The following is an 11,436-nucleotide window of genomic DNA, read 5'->3' on the forward strand; positions in this document are numbered from 1 at the left end:
TTAGTAGCAATGAAATAATTTCACAACTGCAAAGCTCCAATTCTGAATTCTGCTGTTCTTGAGATTTTCTTAAACAACTGCATCCAGCCTAGAAGCAGGTTTCTTCTTCAATCCTCTAGCAGTCCAATAGAGACAGTTAATTTTTTCCTGATTGTTTTTTTGCTTTTTCTTGTCATATCCAAGGTCAAATTTTGGCTTGCTGTCTTTTCTGCTGAGGTTCAAAATACAAAGCAGTACTCTATGACAAAAATCTCAAAAGTGCATTCACAGTTTTTGGAGTGGAAAATTAAGTTTAGAGTGACTAAGGAAAGGAAACCAGGATTTAGGAATAATTTTATTTTTGCTGAGTTGACCTTTTTGTCCTTTTAAAAATCTTTCAAATTTGGTAGGAAACAAAACAGCTATTCTAATGAGGTATTAATTTCACCTTTTTAATCTCAAGGTCCCTGCTATTACTCAGAGAAGGGTAGGGATGGGATTATGACCACTGGCAAGCAAACCTTGCTGTTTTTTTAAATGGTCTATCCTTTTGCTGGCTCTAGAGAGAAATGTCTTGAATAAGAAAAAAGGGTTTGAAAGGATTTCCTGAAAAGAACGGGATAAGCAGGATTGCCTGGACACATTTACACATTTTTCTGCAGTGCTCCCAGCTATGCAGTGTTGTGCAGCAGCCTCAGCCCTGGTGGCCCAGCTGGGCTCTGGAATGGGGCAGATTTCACATTGTCCCAAACCCCAGGGGGTACAATGGGCAGGCTGAGGCAAGAGGAATGAGGAGGGGGAATACAAGGGGGCAGGGGAGGCAATTGTGAAGGGAGGGGATGGTGAACAAGTAGAGTGGCAGGGAGGTGATGTGGAAGGAATCTGGTGTAGCCATGCAGATTCCTCTTGTTTGAAGTGGTTAAAGACTTGTTCAGTGAGGAAGAAAGGTGAGGGAATAAATTCTTCCAAAGGTGCAGATATCCTAAGGGAGCATTTCAAATAGCAGTGTGCAGTGGGCAAGAAACAACTGCATTTAAAAGAGGGGTCTGGGAATCAAATACTCTAAAGGTTTCAAAATTAAGCACAGAAATTGTTAACAGAAAAGTTACAATTGAGAATTACTTGCTGACTGATAATGAGAGTAAAAATATGAACACATTTCTTAATGCTGGTGGTTAAATGTCTTCCTCTGAGCATGTTAAAGAAGAAGGAGACACTGGTAGCAGGCTGAAAGGAATTTGAGAGAGCTGGGTATATGCTACAGCAGCAGACAGAATGGCTAGGACCAAACAACACAGCAGAACAGCGCAGATATTGACCACTATTCCCTCTCAGTACCTTTGGTGTCTCCTGTAGGGTATTATAAATAGTGTGACTTCACAGTTATTTGGGAAATAACATGTTCTTCATTAAAGATAATTTTTCTGGGATTGGCTAAGTCAGTTTTCCTTCACATTTCTTAGGCTATGTCTTTGAAGCACCCAGCACCCTGTGAGGAGGCCTTCAGGTTTGTATCTCATTCCAGTTGAGCTATTGTATGAGGAGCAGGGCCAATCCACTTGGACAGAAGAGCACACTGGTGCAATTCAGATTCTGGTGCTGCTGGTTTTGGGGCTGCTGGTTCTGGTGTTGCTGGTTCTGGTGCTGCTGCAGCCCCAGCTCTGTGTTTGCAGCACAGTGCTCTGTGCCGTGCAAGTGCACTTCCATGTTCTCATAAGGCAGCAGCTCTGGCTTTAGGGACTGTGGTGCAAATTAATATTGTCTACAGCCTCAGTAGAAAAAATTAGTTATATGTGGTGTCTATAAAGCCTGTGAGTGAGGGGTAATGAAAACTCATCAATTTTCACTGGTTTTCATGGGTGCTGTCCTGCAAATGCACTTCAGCAGAATCACACAGTAATCCTGGCTCCTGAACAGGAGAAGACTTTCATATCTACAGCTCAGTCAGACTTGGCACAGGCCTCTACCATGGGGTCTTCCCTATTTCTTAACTGTATCTACTTCTGCTGCTGCTTAAATGACTTCCTGCCTTTATGACACAATGAGAAAAAGATTAACGTCTTCTCATTTTCATGGTTTTTAAATTTATATCTTAGATATACTTCTCTCTCCAGTTCTTTATGCATTTAGATTGAATGTATCTGGACAGACTCAAGATTTCTATACCTTCCAGACCCAGGACTCTTTCCCAGGTGCCTTTAGACATTTCAGTCAAATGCTGTTTTCCACACAAGCCTCTTTTCTCCAGTCAGTAGATTCTAAGGAGCCCTACAGAGAAGGAAAGACAACACTGAGAACCCCAAATGTTGTAGCTGTAGCACCTGAGCTTTCTTTGTGTACATTGCTGGGGAATTGCTGCCCATTCTGTAAGTCAGCATTGGAGCAGAAGATCAGAAACATCTTGCAATATCCTCCCAGTGCAACTACATGCTAAGCAGTACTACATGCTAAGCTCTCAGTAAAACAGAGAGATTTATATTTCAGAAAAGAGCTTCACCAATTTATTTGTGCTGAGACTTCTTCTCCATGGGGTCTGTTTACCCAAATAAAGCAATGTGTGAAATTCAACAGCCACAGAACCTCAGAGAAGTCTTCTGTCGGCTCTTATTAAAGAGAGAAGGAAAACACCCAAGGATCCTTTACTGTAGCAAAAGCTAAAACACTGTGGGTGGATGAAGCCTCTACATTTTAAGGACTTCTGAAATATCTTTAAGTCCTCCAGGCTTTCAAACCATTGCAATACAAGATCACTGTTGTCACTAAACAGAGATTATGTACTGCAGATCTCTGATTCCAATACGTACATCACAAGTAAAAAAATAAAGAAAAAGTTAAATCCTGCGAATGTCAGTTAGGAAAAATACAATCTTACCTCTGCAAAAGGGAGAGAGTCATATGAAAGTAGAACCACCATACTTTTCCATATGCCTTCCATGCTGTGTGAGTTGAGGGTTGATTTGTTTGCAGTATTTAAAGCTCCTTTTTAATGAGTTGTGTGAAATCTGGCAGACACATAACCTCTTTGAACTACAAAGCATTTCCTGCATTAATGAAGGAAGGAAGAAAGAAAGCCAAGAATTAATTTATTACAGCACATTAATTACTGCATGAAATAAAAGTTCAAATAATCAGCAGAAACCACAAGGGTGAGGTAAAGGTGAGAGAGAAGATAAAATATGTACATTCTGTTTAGTGATAGCCAAAATGGGCCCCATTACTACCAAACAAAAATATAAGAATTGCAGCTGGAGTTTGTTATTGCAGAAGAAAGGAATTATATTGAGGCAACTTCTAGAAGTCTTTTCTTTTGGTAAAAAACCTGCTCTAACCTTACACAAAGGGAATCAAATAAAAATAAAGATCAACCACAGCTAGCAAGAGTGGATAGATATACAGAACTGCACAACTGGTTCCTAGAAAGGTATGTCACACATGAAAAGGGCAGCTGCAGACTTGGAGGAAATTTTGCCATCAAGTGGGTGATTAAAGAATTAAAAAACCCAAAAAAAACCCAACAAAACAAGCCCAATGAAATATTTTCCCCTGAAGCAAGGCTCTCAAAGGGTATGTTGTAAAACTGTGCACATGCGTGGGCAGGAGATGCATGCGCTTCAATACTGAAGGTACATGACAAAGGGAAGTGGTGAAAATGTCATTTTTACAGGATGAAAAGTGAACACAATCATCTGTTTACCTGTGCATGCACAGGTGGAGTTGAGGTTCTTCTCTTGCAGTGGAATACCTCCTAGGGGCAAAGCAGCCAGGAACAGCATCCTGCACATCCAAACATCCCAAAGCAAACCCAAAGATCTCCACTCAGACAAGAGATAATGACAATCCTGCCCATGGCCATACATCTTCAGTCTTGCATTCATTGCCTGCTGCCACAGCTCTGAGACCAGAGGACATTGCATGGTCTGTCCCTCCTACATCATGTACTATATACAGTGGCACTGACAAGCATTGGTGGCTGTGCCCTGTCCTGACTGATGACCAGAAAGAACTCACTCAGTGCTATTCCTCACATTTGCATTTAAAGGTTACTGGGGAGAAGCCATAATACTGAGTTTGGGCTATGAAATTGCTGACTATATACTTGCAGTATTAGCCAGCAATGAAGAATTTTGCAGAATCCACAGTTAGAATAGTGATTGCCTTCTTTAGTTTCCTGTAAGATGGTCTGCAAATCTTTTCACTGGAAGCACCAGAAGAATATCTGTATTCTTTCTTGCATTTCTGTGGTTCTAGGTTTCCTCAAAAGAAATATGGTTTTACATTAAGAGATGCAGGTGATAAAGATTCATCATTTAGATGTGAACCCACAGAACCTAAAGCAGAGCTACCAGAGAAAGCTCAGATGTCCTGCAATGCTCCTAACACTGCCCTCTGTGTGAACAGTCAACATTAGTCAGTCACATTGTGCAGAATGTCTTTGGTGCTTGTTTCTGGACATCCCACCAGACCAGGTGGAATACAAATCTCTTGCTCTGAGAAATAAAGAATGACATGAGACTGTTAACTGAAAAGGGAAGTGAATCAACTAAATGCAAGACTGAGATACTCAGAGGGTAAAAACAGGGCATACTGAGAGCAAGTTTGCTCTGAAGGGCACCACATCTTCCGTCCTCCTGCTTGGCCAGTGCAGGATACCTCAAAGAGCACAAAGAGCAATCCTGAGCTGCAGTGACAGCCTAAAGAGCCCCAGCATCCTCAGCAGTGCTTGCCCAAGTGTGTGTGTGAGGACAGCATTGTCTGGAATTGGAGTGCTGCTCCCTTCCCTCACAGCTCTCCTTCTCCAAGCGCTGCAGGTTGTTTTGTGAACAGCCTCATTCACTGCAGGCTGCACTAGCCTAAGGCTGGAAACTCATCTCCCCCCTCCTCCCAGCCTGCCGCTAGTTTTGATGGGATATTTTTCTCCCCATATTAGCCTGCTCTCTGCTTCCCTCTCTTCCCGAGCTGGGCCTGTTCCCTCCTTCTAATTATTCAGGCAGGAGAGCAGATGGCAGGGGGAGTGGATCTCTCACTTGCTCATACAGACATGAGGCTTTGTCACACAAAGAGGGAACAACACCAACTGCACAAGAAAGCAAGATATTCCAGAGCCTGATTCCTAGCAGCCCCCTATTCTCTGTTTTTCCTTCAAGCATGATATATTTTGGGAAACACCACTCAGTTCTCAGTGTGTATTTATGTCAGTTATATCACATCATGCCTTTTCCTTCTCTCATTTTGAAATTTTAATTTAGCTGAGAAAACAATTCACAGTGCAACATTTCTCAATTTCTCATTTCTCACAAATTTTTTCCTCTCAAGAAGTAGCTGCAGTTCAGTAGTCACAAACATTTGGGATCCCTGTTTCCAAGTCTGCAGTGGAAGCATCGGTCACCCTGCGCAGATGTTCCATAATCAGAGCAGGTCAGTTGCAATGGGGTAAGTGGGGCATGGGCAGGATCTTTCTGACCTGAGGGGAGGACATTTGTACATCCAGCTTGCCTGCAAACTGCTGGGATACTCACCAGCCATCCCTGCACCTGGTTCCGTGCTGAGGGCATTGCTGGGAGTGTTCCCAGCAGGCAGATTGTACAAGCCATGCTAGTTTGTAGTCCAGCAGTATTTACTGTCACAGAATTAGGCCACTCCATGTCAGTTGGCCTCAATACCCAGGGAAATTCCTGGACATGCACAATTTATTAAACTGGATGTAACTGTGCCTCAAATACCTATACAGCTGTCTCAGGTGTGCTGGCCCAAGTAACCTTTTTATCAGCGTGCCAAATCCAGTTGCCACTGGAATGCAGCTGCAACTATCATTGATAAAGCTTCTGTTGCAGTTACCACCGTGACCAAAATAAAATGCTGATGAGAATACACATATATTTTCCCAGGTCTTGCAGTCCGACCAGCTCTAGCTGACAAAACACCACTAGGACCTAACAGCAAAGCCATTGTTGTTGCCTCATGGATAAAGAACAGCAATGCTTTACATGACGTCTTTCAACCAAAATTTTGCCTGGTAGAGTCTGTAGCAATAACAAAGTGCAGTCACCTTTTGATTTATAGTGACATTCCATGGGTACCCCAAGAACAGGACAGAGAAGTCATTGGTAAAGGCCAGTGGGGTCTGGGCATTTTAACTGAAACAACAATGCTGTCTTTGACTGCTATACAAGTACTGCCAGACTTGAAGAGTTTTTGCTGTTTTTCAGAAAGCCTGAACTGAAATGACCTTGCAGAAAACTATATGCAACTGAAAACAGCTATTCAGAAAGAACGGAGAAGTCAACCAAGTCCAGATTTTAATCTGTAGTTTCAAAAGCTTCTCTCGTGCTCTAAATTAAGGTAACTACTGAGTTTTAAATCAATGGAGCTGCAGTGGGAGAAAACTGGTGAGAGAAGACCTGCCTGATGTTTATCACACTAAAGCAAAAACTCAATTTTGTATCAGGAGAATGAGCAGCAGGAGCCAGTGAGCTTCCATTCAGCAAATTTACGAGTTTATCAAGAGAAGTATCACAGAAAAAAAACCACCAAAGAGGAAGGAGGGGAAAAAAACCTCCATGTGGCAAAGCACTATAAGGTATTATCTTCAGACATGAGAAAAAATGTAATTAAATCTCTTACTAATGCAAATGCCATCTTGCTTCCATTTGTCATCAATGATGCTAGACTGTCACGGTAACACAGACAAAGGCAACTTAAGGCATGTGCTTTCATTATATGTCTCAGAGACAAAAGCTTTGGCAGTTTGATGACAAACAGGAAGAATTAGAACATTCTCTGGTTTCATTGTATGTAAAACACAGTGCATGTACCTCCCTTCTAGGATGTCTTCTTCATCACTACAAAACTTAGACTACTGTGGCAATAACTGTAGCATACCTCAAATTGGACAGGATCCATAAATGTACCTACTTATCAACTTCTCTCTAACTGATCCCTGCCATGTGACTTTTGCCATAAAGCCAGTCAATAAATGTCATTGTCACACAAGAAAGCAGATGAAGGGCACTCAAGGAGAGGAACTGTAAGCAAGGCAAACTGAATAATCCTTCACAATTCTACAGGGAAGCATGGACTCATCTCAGCCATGTTTTTATAAATCACATAATGGTCAAACAATCAATCAATGAGGAGTTCAATCCCCTGAGCCCAAAGCTGCATGATTTCTTTCTTAACTGCTTTAAACTCTTCCAGCCCAGTTTAAGTTGAGATTTGGCCAAACACCTCAGAGTGTAACTGTTTTGTTGAATTGGGAATTTAGCCATGGGATAATGAGAAGTAGTTTTTTTGTGTAGGACTGTTGTAAACATAAAGCCTGGCCTCATGTAAGGCTATTTACTTCAATAGAGACATGGAAGACTATCAACAGCTTTCAGAGTCGACCAGGAGGCTCCTCTGAGCAGTTTCTAGTTATGTTTACAGAGCAGGCTCTTGGAAAACCATTATGAAACACTTGTCAAAGGGTTATTCAAGCATTCAAGTCCAGTCACATTAATACCCAAAACAAAGCTTTCAAGTCATATCAGCATTTGCTATTTGTAAAACCAGAAGGCAATCCCATGCCACCCCCTCCTTATACTTTTATAACTTGGATTTCCTCCTCCTCCACTCCCAACTGTTGTTGACTCACTGTCAGAGTTTTTCTTCCAATTTGCTGTAATTGCTTTATGTTGAGGGTCTATTGAACTGTCGAGGATGTGCAAGTGGAGGGAATTTCTTGACAGCTCTGAGGCTCCAGGTTTCTGCCTGCTGGCAAGCAGGCATGGGCAAGTCAGATGGACAGAGGTGAGGGGCCAAATGTCAATTTATTTTTACTAAACTCCATCTTTCCTGTGCCAGCAATACCACCACCACCCTTTACCCAGCATGAAAAAAGCATTTGAAATGACCACAAGAAATTGTCCCAGTTCCTGCCTCCCCCAGGCACTAAGATGAACAAAAAAACAAACAAAGCAGAGCAGAGTCTAACAGAAGAAAGGGCAAGCTAAACACAGATATTACCCACAGCAACATAGATGTTTGATCCTGTGAATGACTGAACCCAGATCCTGCAGCCCAGCCTGCTGGTTAGTCTCCTTTTCCAAGCAGTTTTTGAAGTACTGTAGCTGTCTTCCTGAGGAACTGTGCTGCCATCCCACCCACCTCTCACAATGAATATTTTTTCTTCTTTAGGTGTTGTGCACTCTCCTTGGATAGCACAGCCCTGAGCACAGCCACAGCGGCTCTCACTCACTGTGTCCTTAATATTGATAGCTTGAAGGCTACCAAATGTTTATCCTGGCTCATGGCAATGGCCAGGGATCTTTAGAAGTCTCATTAGTGGCTGATGAAATAGATATTCTGTTTGTCATGAATCATCTGACATCGTTCATCCAACCAGCCTCCTGCCTGATTCCAAATGCCAAGGTTTCCCCAAGCTAAGCTTCCAGGCATGAAAGTGACAGCACTTCAAATCTTACTATTCCTCAAGTCTTTGGACTGACTGTTGTGTGGATGCAGTCCAAGCTGGGCCTAGCAGAACACACCAAGCACTTGCTTCTCTCTGTATCACACAAAGTTCTTTCATTAACAGTTCCTGCCATGTAATGTCATTTTGCCATTCAGGGTAAGAATTGTTTGTGAAAACAGATTAGTCCTTTGATTTGCAGTGCTCCCAGCACACAAGAAGAGGGATTAGATAAAATTAAAGGTCTGTCGTGGTTCAAAAAGCAATTTGATGTGCACCTAGGCTTTTGCTAGACATTTATTCTCTAGCCACCTAAGCCCCATTGCAGCCAGTATAAGAAAAATAGGAAAAGATGAGTGGATACAGTAAGGCAATTGCAAATGGGGTGTGCAAACACAGGAAACACTTTCATATTCTAGCTTGAAAGATTTTTATAAGCAGAAATAATGAGGCCTAACTGAGTTAATATAAAGGAAACACTTAGCCAGTTTGACTAGATTACAGACGGTCCTGTTAGAGAAAAATGTACTTACATCACATGGGATATTTTTCCCCCTCCTCATGACACCAAGATTTGTTGCAACACCCAATAAATTTGATTTTTTTTACTGTGACTTTAAAGGCTGGAGACTTTGTATTTTTCTGACAGCACAGGGTCACAGGAATTGTTTGGACTTGTCCCAGTGTAAGCTTATTTTAGGATGTTCGAGCAACAAGGAAATCAACTGTCACTTAACTTTGACTTTTTTCACTTTAGAGTAGTAACAAAGAGTTTTTGCGTGTTGTGTTGTTTGCACCCTTCCCCACCTCTGTGCTATCAGTAACCTGCACACACAAGGCTTCCTCTGCAGGACTTGTCACTCAGGCCAGCAGCACTGCACTGTCACTCACCACCCTGTCCTGCAGCATGCAAGTAACTAGACAAAAAGCAGGGAAAGCAAAGAGCCTTGTGGGTGTATAGACACTCTCTCAGATGACTGCAGAGCTCCTGAGGGTTCCTCTTTGCTCCAAACAAGAACATAGCTCTGCTGCCCTTGCCCCTCCTGCAAGCAGGCATGGCAGCTGCACTTTGCTGCCTGCAACACTCAATACTCAGAACATTCATTACTGCGAATGTATTGGGTGAGCAGCTCAATCCTCTGGCTGCCTAATTCACCTCCTTTAATCCAAACACTTCAATGCTCACTTTACTTAATACAGACCCCTCTAAATATCTCCTAGTCTGCAAGCCATTTTCAGGTAGCAACACAGCTGAAATACAGTGCTGGTTGTTGTCTAGCTTTGACATCAAAAGGCTTTTGCAACTCAAATCTGACTGTTCCTGCACCAAGACTACAAGGCAAGACATATGACTCTACTTGAACAAGCAAGAACAAGCTAAATAACTGTGCACATGGCTGCCTGGGACCAACCACCTCTGGGTTTCTGCTAAACCCAGAGCACGACTCCCTTGTGAAGAGCCACAGGCAGTGCAGGATGTTCCTCAGCTTTTCCTGCACCCAGTCCCCAGAAAACAACTGCAAATGAACATTGCATGGCTACTATGGAAATGTGGGCTCCTGTTGTTTGGGTAAGAGAAGTTTTAGAGACAACAATTAAAAGAGAGCATGAAAATGGCGTTATTAAAAAATAAACCATACAGGAGCTCAAGACTAAGGAAGAAATAGCTGCGAACACCATTCACCTCCACCTGAAAGAGAGGAGTAAATACCCACTAGAAACAGCACAGTTCTCCTGGAGAAAGCCAGAGCACTCTGGAAGATCATCACACCCTTTTCCCCTAACACACAATTTCCTGTATAATGTTTTAAAACTGTATTAATGAGGTTTTTCTGTACTATTCTGGATTATGAATGTACAGTATTGTAGCAAAGCCAACAGGTAAGCTCAGACAACAGAACACTTGTCATTGCCTTTCTTGTCTGCAATTTTTCTGGTCTGGAGACTGGAGAGAGGGGCAAGGTTTGTTCCCATGACAGAGGGCGTGCAGCACACTGACCAGCTCAGGCTCTCCAGGATACAAGGGTCAGATTTTCCCCTTTGTATCCTTTTCCTTTCCTGATGTCTTCCACGACTCACTTGGACATACACCAAAAGATTTGGCAGTTTTCAATCTCAGTCCAAGAAGATATCTCTGGTTCTTATCTGTAAACAATGCAGGCACTTTCACGAACGTCAGATAATCTTCAGTGTGTTATTGGTATCCTAGCTCTGGGGCTTCTATGAACTTTTAAAATCACATTTCAGTCCTGAAAAAAGAAGAATGGTAACCCCTGAAATTATCTAACAACTTCTCCCAATCTGATATTATTAGCTTTAAAGGAAGGGCAATTCTAGAGTAATGTGGTTAGAAATGAAATTGTGAAAACAGGTAGCCTGGAATTTAATCCACAGTGAATCTCTAATTGTCTCACTCTAATTATCATTACAGCACATTAAAAAAAATCTTGTTCCCCTAGTCCACTTCATAGAGTACAAACCTGAAAACCCCACCTATAACAGAAAAATCATGGAATCATAGAATAGTTTGGGCTGGAAGGGAGCTTAAAAGGCTTTCTACTTCTTCCTGGCAACAGTCTTAATCTTGATCCTAAATGGTTTCTGAATTTTCACATGCAATATGTCAAAACATTAGGAACTTGGGGATTTTTAACAACTGAAATTTAGGTTGAAGCCTTGATAGAAACAACAGTCTTGCATTAAAAGTACTGAAAATTCTCAGAAAAGTTTGAAAGTACAATTTTTCAAACTTGTATATAGGAAGACTTGAAGTGACAACCCTTTAATTTTCCTTGTCAGAATGAAAGGTGCAATTTCTGATCAAAAGAATTCAGCATCTCTAATTTGAAGACTTTCAGAAAGTGTTTTCTCTCAGTTCATTTCTGCCTTTGTGGACCAAAGGAGAGGCTAATTTTTAAATGCTTAAGCTTTCCAGGGATGGAAGATATTTCTGGACCAGCTCTACTGAATATGTTATGTGCCACTTGATCTTTGTGCCAAAAAAAAGCTTT

The sequence above is a fragment of the Molothrus aeneus genome, chromosome 5, assembly GCF_037042795.1.
Source record: "Molothrus aeneus isolate 106 chromosome 5, BPBGC_Maene_1.0, whole genome shotgun sequence".
NCBI classification, from domain to species: Eukaryota; Metazoa; Chordata; class Aves; order Passeriformes; family Icteridae; genus Molothrus; species Molothrus aeneus.